Raw genomic sequence first — 11,768 nt, forward strand, 5'->3', positions numbered from 1 at the left:
TTTTTTTTTTTTTTTTTTTGCTTTATTTGGTATGTAAATACTTTGATTTAAACCTTGTAAGACAGTTTCAAGGTTGCTATAAGTTGTATAGCACAAGTGTTTTTAAAAAATCTTGGGGTGTTTTTAAAAATTAGATATATTTTACCCAAGAATTTTTTTAACAAGATTGCTAAAACATTTTATTTAGACACTTTGATGTACCAATTTATAATTGGATATTGAGTTTAAATAGTACCCAAAGTAGTGACTTAGTTACTTTTTTTTCCTGTGGGGAGGTGTGCATGGGATGATGATCCTGAACAGAGGCTTGAGTTGTATGTTTGCAGTTTGTAAATGAATCCGTTGGGAAAATGCAGAAGATTGAGGTTTGCTTCCAAGGTATTTTTCAGCCTACGTAAATAAAATATGCCTCCGATTTCTATAAAACAGGACTGTAAAATAGATAAGCTCCTCTGTACTTAAATTGACAGCTAGGGGGTGCACATTTTTTGACAATGCATTCAGAAAGTTGGCCTGTGTGCCACACGCCAAAGTGAGGAAACATACTTTACAGTTAAGCAGTAAGGTGCAGTGCTGCTGGGATCATCAAATTGCCATTTTTTAAAACCTTTGAAGTCTTACAATTAACTTTAAAGTAATGATTTTATATATTGATCATAATAATGTTGGTATTACTTTTGTCTTTTCCCCACTTAGAAATACAGCCAAATGTATTCATAAAAGATTCTGAAGTTATCTTTAAGCCAAATTTTTTATAGCACAATAGCTGTCTGTTGCACTCTTCTGTTCTCCCCTTATGCCCTTGTTTCTTTTATTCACACTATACTTGAGGAATAATTTTTGAAAAGTTACTTTATATTTTATAGGAAGAACACTCAAATTATATTATGTCCCTGAATTAAAGTTTTCATGAATATTTTTGAAACATGAACTAGACTTTTTTTTTATAAAAGCCTGTTAAATTTTTAGTTTGCCTTTTTTTGCTGTGCCAGTAAAGTGGCTTAATGAGATAACAGCAAAATACAACTATAGTGTTTCCTAGTTGTATATTATGTAATTTAATAAAATTATCCAGACTAATTATATTGCCATAGTAAAGATGTGACTAAAGTGTCCTTTGTCTTAATCTGGATAAGAACAAGATTTCATGATTAGTTAAAGCTATTTCATGTTGAACAATTTCAAAACGCAAAGCTACTTATCCAAATGAAATGTACCATTTATAAAATAATGACTGTCAAGCTAAAATAGACTCAGGCTATTTTACAACACAAATTGAAGTCTGTACTATCTTGGTTGAATATAAGCGTAAGAGTCGTTGCCTTTTCTTTCCCATGTTCATTAAAGATAGCAGCAGAGATTCTTTGGCACACAAGGAAATGTTTTTTATTTAATATTTTTTTTGAGATTTATTTTGATGTGTTTCTGCCTGCCTTTTTTTTTTTTTTCTCAAATCATCTCTACTAGTATTTCCCCCTGCCATTCCCACCTGATTTTTATGCTTGCTGGCAGTGAAAGGCCAACTAAAGCCAAAGCTGTAAACCACAGTTGAAGTAAGTCTTTAAATAAAGACTAGACTATATGATAAGTGGCTTTTCTTATTGTCTTTTATTACATAATTGGTCTTCTATGCTACTATGAAATAAGCAGTTTGGTTTTATCTCTAAGGTCTGAGGAATACATACATACATACTTAGGACTTCTGAGTTCTATAAGTGTTAAAAGTCCATTAGCCTTATTGAGTTAAAATTTAACCTTTGAATATGGAGGATAGAAAGTTGCGTCCTTCTAGAAATACATGTTCTGTTGAATATTATAGTAAAATCTCATTAATTTGGAGTCCACAGTGTGGAAACTTCTGTTTTACTGTGTCTACATTGGTCTTTGTTGATATGACAAAAGAATAGGAAAGGGCTGGCTATGCAGCTCAGTGAGCAAGTGTAAGGGCCTGGATTCAACCCCCAGTACCACCAAACAAAAGAAAAAAAAATACAACAAATATTTGATACTCTGAAGGAGGTATGGCCAAATTAAATCTTCCGGCATGTGGGCTTATACGTCTAGCATTTATTTGTATATTATAAATATTAACTTTGTGTTTTTAATATGTATTAGATGATAATTCTTGATTTAGCCTTTTACTAGTTTTTCACTTAAATGGTCCAAATGAGGGTGTGTATCCTGCTATATTTGGTAATAAGATATCCTAGTAATTTTTGTAATAATACAAGTTAGCCATCTGTTTGGTTTTCAAGGAATAATTATGACTTTAAAATTTTGTTCCAAGTTGTAAGTTAGTGGTGTTGAAATGCCATATTGATAGGAAACCGTGGCTCCCATTTTCTACTGAAGTTGGGTTTGAGAGAGGATGTAGATAGGTACTATCATAAGGTACTTTGTGCAAATACCTCTTTTAGGCCAAGAATGTAAAGTTCAATTTAGGTAATAGGGGTGGGGAAATAATATAGTTTACCTTAAAGGGAAAAAAGGCACTAATAATGACCCTTTGTAGAACTCTAGGCTTTTATATGGGAGAGATAATCTATAGTTTTTATGCTTTGATTTTTAAAAAAACATCAGACTGGGTGGGGGATTTAGCTCAGTGGTTCCACTGACTGCCGTGCAAGTGCAAGGACCTGAGTTTGATCCCTGATACCAAAAAAAAAAAAAAAAAATCAGATTAATAGTTGACAAATGGCACATATCCAATAAATGGTTTCCTTCATGTTCCAACTTAATCCCAATAATGAACTTTTACAATTTTTGCATTTATTTCTTGGATTGTCCAACCTGATTTTGTTATGTTGCCTAGGTTGGCCTTGAACTACTGAGGGGCTCAAGTGATTCTCCCTGAATAGCTGGAGCTAACAGCATGAGCCCAGTTTTTTTTTTTTTTTAATCTATCAATCATTGTTTGAATTTCCTCTGGGCAGGAACGACTGAGCTAAATCCCCGGCCCCCAAATTTCCTCTGGAAAAATGATCCATATTTAATATTTTTGTTTTGCCTTTCCTTATGGTGCTGGGGATCAAACCGAAAGCCTTGTGCATATGAAACATGCTTTGCCACTGATCTATACCCTCTCAGTACCCTCCCCCACCCTATTCTAAAGAGTCTTACTAATTTGCTTAGACTGGCTTTGCACTCCTAGGATCCTCCTACCTCAGCCCATATTTAATGTCTTGAAGTAATCCTGGAAAGTGTACAGAATAAATAGAACTGATGCTTTTTTTATCACTGTTAGAGGAAAGCCAAATTTCTCCTGGTTAAGGTGTCCAATTGTTGAGCTTGCAGCTGAGCTTGGCTTGCTTGTGGACCTCTTGTCTTCTTCCTTCTTGTGAACTGATAAAAGCCTAGTTATCAAGTGGTGCTGTAGAATTGTGGAATTTTTAAGATAAACCAGATTTTACTATATATAACCAGTAGATAACCATAACCTGTCAAACTGATTTTTCCCCGTTACCTTTATTAGGTTTAGGTATACCAATACAGAAAAGTCCAAAATCATCTAAGCAAGTAGGCATAAAATACGTAACTGTATCTTTCTGCTGAGAATTGACGTGTACATTCCAGATTTTCACATTCAGTTAACTGGTAAGAGTTGTGAGTTGAATTCTTCCATATGTGGTTTACATGATTTTGCTCAACAAAATAAAGATGATGCCTAGGTTTCAACACAGGTAAAAGAATACTAAAATTCTCCATTTAGTAATCTTAGTTTGCTTCCTTTTGAAAAAGTAAACTTGAAAAAATCTTAACTGGTTTCCTTTTGGTAGTTATATTTTAGTATATGGCATAGCTCATGCTTTGTATCTGTTTTAACAAAGATTCGAATTGGGAGCAGAATGGTGACTAGGACACTGAAAGAGAAGAGAGCCCTGAGTCAGGAGAACATAGACATGGGCTTTGACAATCCTGGGCAGGAGTAGTAAAGCATGGATAATTGGTTTGGGTGTTGATGTGCAATATGTTAATTGGTTCAATACTGTACACATCAACAATACTAAAACTTACTGGGTATTGAGAATAAAATATTAGAAATACTTTTGCTGAAATATGGCCCTGCTAGTTTCTTTTCAATTTCCATTAAAAGGCATTGTCATGTAATGTGTGTTCTGCATGTGTATTGGAATGTTGGGTAAAAGTTACTGTTGAGCATGTATAGTAAAATGATTGAATTAGATTCTTTAAAATTCACATTTAGTCTGTTATACTATGGGATATATTTTATTTTTTAGAAGGGCAATTTTATTCTCTTGTTCCTTTGCTATTTTTGTTCTTTGGTTTTTGTCAGTGGGATTCTTCCATTAGAATGTAAGCTCCAAGGGAGCAGGTACCACCTCCCCCCCATTTTTTTAAGCAACATTAGGGCCTGTAATAGTGCTTGGCGTGTCTTAGATATTTAGTAAATGTTGATGCATGACCATGATTGAGGAAGTGAAAGTAAGCATGTATTTCAGCCACTCATGAAACTAGAACCCCACCTGGTATTCCGTTTGAGTAGAACTTAATCAGAATCAGCTGAGTACTTACTAAAATACAGATTGTGGGATTCCAGATTTGTGGATGAAGGTAGTCTGAAATAAAATTAATTAGCCTGGGTTCCTCTTCCTGACTGTTGGGAAATTAAAATCCTATTTGCCATAGTGACAAAAAGCAAAACATGTTAGGGGAGAGAGAGAGACAGAGACAGAGAGAGACAGAGAGAGAGAGAGTGTGTGTGTGTAAAGATCTGTGACTGCCATTGTAGTTTGCCAAACATGTTTCAAAGGTGATTAGGATGCATTTTCAGTAGGAATACCCGGATATACTGGGTAGATGCCATAACTACCCCTACACAACACCCTTCAACAACTTTGGGCCATGGAGCCAGGGGGCTTGGGGCTTCGAAGAGGTTGCCAGCACAGTAGAATTGGATTTCCAGACAGGAGACATCAATAGACAAAAATGGAACTAGCCATGGGAAGTGATAGTTCAGATTCTTAAAGTGACATATATATGTGTGTATATATATATATCACACATCTAAAGTCAGCATGTGCTTCAGCATTTTACTGATAAACTTGTTAGCATAGGAAGAAGTTTCTTAATTGAAAATTGAGGATGATAAGAGAAGTTAGAATAAGACTTGTAGAAATCCTGGGAAACAATGCTTAATATAACAGCGATGTCTTTGCTGTTTGATATCCCCTACATGAAGGCACAATTAGAATAGCATTTTATTTAAAATTGAATTTGTTCTGTCATGAAGGATAAATGTTTATTGAGAGTGTTCTAGTCTCTGAGTCTAATGTGTGTTCTGAATCTAGTTGAGCTGCCAAATAAAAAGGTTTTGTTTTGTTTTGTTTTTCTTTTTTCATGCTGGAGATTGAACTAAGGGCTTCAAGCATAGTAGGCAAATGCTCTAACACTGACTGATAGTCCCAGACTTCAGTATGTCCTTATCTTCTTATAAAGTACTTACATGCTTTCTATATTTAAAATACTACATAGAAAAGTCCGTATTGCATGTGTACAGCTCAGAATCTTGAAAAAGTGAATGTATTGGTGGAGATGTCAAATACCCAGATCTGGAAACAACCCTGACAGGACCCCAGAAACCTCCCATGCCCTTTTCTTATCTAACCTCCTTTCTTCCCCTGAGATAAACCATTAGCCTGGCTTAACATGACCACAGATGAGTTTGCCTATCTTTCAACTACATAAGTGGAATTAGTGTATATTCTTCAGTACCTGGCCAATTAATACCATGAGTTTCCTCATGGGTGGCTGAATTTCTCGTCTGTTACTTAAATGTGTAATTTATCCACTCTCAGTTATGTGCCTGACTTTTTGTTTAGAAGCTGTTAGGTTCAGTGCTGTTGGGAATTTGTATGTGTCTTGGGAAATGATATGTAACATTTCTGTTGAGTATATACCTGGGAGTATAATTCTGAGTTAGGATGTGTGCTAGTCAGTTATAGTAGGTGCTGCCTAACAGTTTTCGAAACGGGTTGTCAGCTTACACTTGCATGTGGTATGAAAATTCCAGCCCTTTTCATTGACGATGCTAGATTATAGAGTTGTTTTGCTTCCATTTTAATTGTCCTGGTATCTCACTGAAGGTTTTTCCATGTACTTTCTTTTTTGGTACTGGGGATTGAACTCAGGACCTTTCATTTGCAAGGCAGGTGGCGGAACCACTGAGCTAAATCCCCAGCCCTTAGGTACTATTTATTTTAGTAATCATACAGGCAATTCTTAAAAACAATTTTATAGGTTACTAAAAAAGAATAGTAAAAATGTGTTCCTCCCATAGCCATCTAGTTCCCCCCAAAAAGACACCAGTGTTATCAGCATCCTGTATTTTTCCAGAGTTTGCTTATATAAGCATTTGCTCCTTTTTGTTAGAAATGATATAGTATGTTATACATGCTGTCCTGTACCTTCATTTGCTTAATAAATTTTTTAAATATTAAGCTTAGTGTAGTGTTGCATAAAACATGAATCTAACACTGCAACCCAAAATTGCCCGATTTGCCATTGCCCTCGCATAAAACCCCAATTTTCCATTTTTCAGTAATTTACCTTAAACTGAAAACTACTGTAGATAGAAAATTATATAATTGTTTCAATCAAAATAAATATTGGCATGGGCCAGGAATTTAGCTCCATGGCGTTGCCACCTGCCTCACAAGTGCAAGGCCCTGAGTTCGATCCCCAATACTGCAAAAATAAATAAATATTCGTAAGAATGTAGAAAGATTGGAACCTTTTTGAACTCTTGATAGAATGTAACAGTGTGGAGGGTTTTGAGAAGTTAGATTTTCCAATTTCCAGCTAGGTGGAATGGTCTTTTATACAAATCCCAGCTACATGGGAGGCTCACGCAGGAGGCGCAAAAGTTTGAGATTAGGTTGGGCAACTCAGCAAGACCCTGTCAAAATTTTTTAAAAGGTCTTGTGATGTTGCTCAGTGGTTAAAGGCTTTTCTAGCATCCAGTAGCTCCTGGGTTCAATCCCCAGTGAAACTATGATTCAGCAACCTGCTTCTGGTTATATTCCAAAAGAATTTGGGCTGGAGATATGGCTCGGGTAGAACACTCTCCAGGCATTTGTGAGTCCTAGGGTTCAATCCTCAACACCACCGCCGCCACCACCATGAAAAAAAGCTGGTGTATAAAGATATATTTATATCCTTTTGTATATAGCAGCAGCACTATTCACAATAGCCAAGAAACCAAATGTTCATCCACATTTTATTATGAAATATTATTCAGTCTTAAAAATAAATACAGTTCTAGCCGGGGATTTAGCTCAGTGGTTCTGTCCCTTGCCTTGCAAGCACAAGAGCCTGAGTTTGATCCCCGGTACCAAAAATAAAATTAAATAAATAAATAAATACAGTTCTGACACATGGTACAACATGGAAGAACTCTGAAAATGCTACACCGCATGAAACATCACGAAAAGACAAGCATTGTGATTCCACTTACACAACTCAGTAAAATAGTCAAATTCATAGAAACCAGGAGCTGAAGGAAGGCGAAAAGTGTTGTTTCATGGGTATACTTTCGGATTTGCAAGATGAAATTTTCTGGAGAACTATTGTACAATGTGAATATACATAAGCCACTGAATTGTACATGAGATAAATTTTATGTTGTTTTTTTACCACAGTAAATACATACAATTTGTAATTTTATAGATGACACAAAAAACAATAAACTAACTACTATATGCGGACCTAGATATTTCCTTTCAGATGTATCACTACCTTCCATATTCTCATTTTCTCTCTAGCAGAACTGGAATCTCTAAATTTACTCTGCTTCTTCTTGTTAAGTGACTGTTCTTGGGGACTTCCTTCTCAGAAGCAGTACATTTCTACATGTTTGCCTTATCGGGTGTTCATTTTGTTTGCCAGAACTTCAAAAATAGATGAGTTGGGGCTGGGGATTTAGGTCAGCGGTTCCACCACCTGCCTTGCAAGCGTGGTGACCGAGTTTGATCCCCTGTACCAAAATTAAATAAATAAAATAAAAAAGAAAATAGATGAGTTGAAATCTCAGCTAATCAGTTTGCCTCAAATTGCTTTAAGGAGATTTTAACCTGTTGGCCTTTTTAATCTAATGGCATAGAATATTAGATATAAAGAAAACATTTCAGTAACCTTAGTAGTATTGTTAGCTTCTAAACTGCAAAATACAGTAGATGCCAGTCTTTATTCCTAAGCTACCCCGTATCCATGTAGCCTGTAAAGTAAGAGTGGTATGAGAGCTCTTGAAAAATTGACTGCTGTTTATTTGAAGAGTGGAAAACCTTCTGGTAACCCTGACTAAAGAAATTGAGGATATAGGTGGCTGAGAAGAGACTCAGCCTCTGCTGGAAAGATAATGCCAGGCATCAGCCTTTACCTGAATCTGTAAATTCCTTCAGAACATGGACAGGATCCAAAATGCCACGTGATAGCCTGTTACGTAAATCTGGAATTCAGTTATTAAAGCAAATATTTTCATACTTATGACTAGAAACATAATACTGAGTACCACTGGGCATGGTGACACATGTCTGTATTCCCAGCCCTTGGGAGGTTGAGGCAGAGGGGATCACTGAGAATTTGACACCATCCTGGGTTACATAGGTTGAAGACCAGCCTAAACTACATAGCAAGACTCAAAAAAAACCCAAAGTACTGAATACCATTGATAGATTCTCTTGTCTTCATTAATGGAATTCATGTAATGATCTCTAGAACCAGAAATGTGTATTATCTTTGTTCTTACAAACAGAACTTAAGGAAAGACCTATGGGCTTAAAACTTTGGATCTGTCTGTTGCCAAAATTCTTTATGGAATTAATACTCGTTCTTTTGAGATGTAGGCTATGCAGGTGGTCTCTAAAATGCAGTTATCTAGCTGTTGTCCCACCAACCCTCACTGCTTATCAGCTTATTTGCATGTTCATTCAAACACGTGTGTGTACATATACATGCATGCATTTATTTCCACTTCTGAGTAATTTCAAAAGCTGAACCATGTCTTTGTACATCATTGTAACTGTTTTCTTTAAGTTGCAAAATTCTCTTGAGTCACTAACAACACATATGTTATTCCTTTAATACCTGATAAAAATACTAAAATTGTGAATCAAAGTATATTTCTTGAGAATTTAGGCATTATATATAGTGATTCACAGAAGTTTCCAGTAGGCTAAAATTTAAGCAAGAACAACATGACTTATAGTCCCTGAATTTTTATTTGATGATTTTTTTTTTTTTTTTTTTTTTTGCAAGGGGAAAAAATGACTCGGAAAATGTGAAACCATTGTTCATGTAGAACCAATGTTAAACTAACAACATTTATTTAGAAAATACCAAAACTCTTCCAGGGTAAGAGCTCTTTTATGATTTTCAATGTTGCTCAGTCACATCCATGCCATAAGTAACAACAACACATGTTACGTCTCTGTTTCTTAATATATGAATGTTTGTATGTGTGTCTCAGTTTCTAGAATCCGTTTCAAAGCCAATGCTGTTTCTAAACTAAGTTTACTGTAAGCAAATGAATTAAAGCATATGTTTTTATTACTTATATTTTATTTTTAAAGTACCACCTGACACATGGATTGGGGTTGACAATACTAGTGTTCAAATGCTTATTTGATCTGGAATATTTTCCTTTTAAATTTGCCTTGACCTTTCTGTACATCATATAGTGGCTGTGTCATCAAAGATGAATCCTAGAGAGTTGGATACTTCCTTCATGAAGTTAGACATCCTTGAAGGTACTCAAAAACAGGCGTGCACTACCACACCTGGTGATGATTTTCTTATGTTTACTGCCTCTTTGAGATAGTTTCTGTAGCCACCTGTAAAACAGCTTTTAGTTGAAATTTGATGGTTGATCAAAAAAGTATTTGGCAATCATATATAAGAGCATTTTAATCAGTACTTTTTTGTGAAGATTGCTTTTTAACTTTCTCTGATGGGTTTTATAAAGCTTTTTGTTGTTGTTGTTGTTTTGTTTTTTGGTACTGGGGATTGAACTCGGGTCCTTGAGCTTGCAAGGCAGGCCACCGAACGGCTGAGCTAAATCCCTGACCCCTTTATAAAGTTTTTAAGCATTTTAGTTTATGAGCATAGATGGGTAACCAGAAGACTTTAATAAAAATCATCAGGCATTTTTATGTCAGGGAAATGTAAATAAATGGGCTTATGTTAAACAACTATCTTTTTAAAAATTTTTAAAAGAAGTAAGGAATATTTGCAGCTATATGATATATGATAGCTATAAACTTTTGTTGTTGTTTTGATTTTTTGAGGCAAGGGTCTCACTATGTAGTTGAGACTGACCTGGAACTCACTATGTAGGCTAGACTGGTTTCAAACTCACAGCAATCCTCCTGCCTCAGCCTCCCAAGTGCTGGGATTACAGGCATGCGCCACCACACCTGGCTATGGAAAGCACTTCTGAGAGATATTCAGGACAGTAAAACAGAAAACCAGGGCAGTATTAACTATGGTCACATCTATGTGTATGTATGTGTGTTCATACACAACATCTTCCTTTTCTCTTTTTTAAAAAACCTTTTCAGAGGCTAGTATTTAGTATTTAGATTTGAAGGCAAGACTAGACTTCGAAGAGTCAGGCATGGTTGAAAATGCCTGTAATCCCAGCACCTGGGAGGCTGAGGCAGGAGGGTCACTATGAATTCAGGGCCAGTCTAGGCTACATAGTGATTTCAGGGGCAGCCTGAACTACATAGTGAGTCCTTGTCTCAAAAAACCAAAACCAAACAGTGGTTCTTAGAAATCCCAGACCCTTTTTTCTTTAGCATTTAAAATTGACATAAGAGAACAATGTTACACAGTAGGTATCCGAAACATGGAGTTTTCAATAAGCATTTTTCTGGTTTAGGTATGTGGTTCTGTAATAGCAGTCACACAGCACACACCAGGCCTGGGGCTCAGTTCCCAGCACCACAGTCGATCAGCCGATCAATATCCACTCGTGATTATGCTCAGCAGCTGTGTAAAGAATTGTGTCGTCATCACTAGCAGCCAAAGGATATGCCTTTTATCCCCACTTTCACACCTGTACCTGTGAGGTTGCGCAGTTCTTCAGATCTCTCCCACTGTTTCTGCATCTGAGGATTCCTGTCACAGGGTTTGGTGAGAGCTGAAAGAAATCACGTGAGATGTGCTTTTCAGCCCACGAGGAGCCACAGTTTGACTTGCATTTGGTTTCGGCTCCATCAAAGGCAGGGTAGGGTGGCAGCCCAGACCTTGCCAAAGGGCTCTTTTCATAAGAGGAATAAAGTAGTACTAGAGCATTGTCGATCACCTAGTAAGTAGTCACTGAGATTTAGCTGTTATTATTTTTGGTGATTCAACCAACCTTTCTTTTCTTATGAACTATACAGTGAGGATTACTAGGACTTTTAAAAATTGACTTTCATTTTCAGTAAAATGATATATACATACATACAATAGTTTTGTTTTGTTTCTGTTTTGTTACTGGGGATCGAACTCGTGTCCTTGCACTTGCAAGGCAGGTGGCAGAACCACTGAGCTAAATCCCTGGCCCTACATATAATAGTTTAAAAAGTCAAACTGCCGAGGTGCTGAATACCTGTAATCCCAGCACTCAGGAGGCTGAGACAGGAGGGTCGCAAGTTTGAGGCCAGCCTGGGCTACAGTTCAAGGCCAGGCTGGACTATGTAGCAGTTCCTTCCTTCAAAAACTAAACAGCAATGCCATTAAAAAAAAAAAAAAAAAAAAAAAACAAA

Source organism: Fukomys damarensis, unplaced genomic scaffold (genome assembly GCF_012274545.1).
Source record: "Fukomys damarensis isolate Sample0158 unplaced genomic scaffold, DMR_v1.0_HiC HiC_scaffold_8, whole genome shotgun sequence".
Taxonomy (NCBI): domain Eukaryota; kingdom Metazoa; phylum Chordata; class Mammalia; order Rodentia; family Bathyergidae; genus Fukomys; species Fukomys damarensis.